This window comes from Anser anser, assembly GCF_964211835.1.
Source record: "Anser anser genome assembly, chromosome: 23".
Classification (NCBI taxonomy): Eukaryota; Metazoa; Chordata; class Aves; order Anseriformes; family Anatidae; genus Anser; species Anser anser.
Genome location: NC_139744.1, coordinates 4,245,698 through 4,246,368, shown reverse-complemented (window position 1 = coordinate 4,246,368; position 671 = coordinate 4,245,698).

Below are 671 nucleotides of genomic sequence, written 5' to 3'. Positions count from 1 at the left end.
AGCTCCTGTCCTGCTTGCCAGGATGGAGCTGTAGGATGGGACAGCCAAGATGCTGCTTTGCCATCGCCACGGCTGCGGTGTGACCTGCCGGGGTGGCAGGAGGAGTCCGGAGAGGTTGCACGGCCGTCCTGCCCGCATCCATCCCAGGCACGATGCTGCCTGTCCCATCTCTGCCTCGTGTTTGTCACTGAGGTGTCAGGACACAGGGACCCCCTAGGGACAGCTGGTGGGGTTAACCCCTTGGCTTGGGATGCTGCTCAGGGGAGGCAAAAGCCTCTGGGTCATTGGAGAGGATGGAGAGCCCAGGGCTGATTGCAGACTTTGCTATATGCAGCTGTGTTTTTAAACCACTGGGGTTATTTGAGTCCCCCGAGTCCCTCACCGAGTCCCCAGCCAGGTTGTTGCTCGTCTTGACGCTGAGGATGCAAGGCAGAACCTCGGTGGGAGAGGGCAGGGAGGCAGGAGATGGAGTTAATCCTGTGCTCCACCTTGGTGGGTCTCCAGGGCTTTGCAGAGCTCCTGGACCTCAGCCCGGTCACCGAGCAGCGGCTCAGCTCCCCTCTGGCAGCCCCCACGGGGATGTGCATGTCTCTGCCCTGCTCTCCTCCTCCCTGCCTCGCTTCCACCCTCACCGTGAGCTCTGTGCCAAAGCTGCTCCCTGCCCTCGTGCA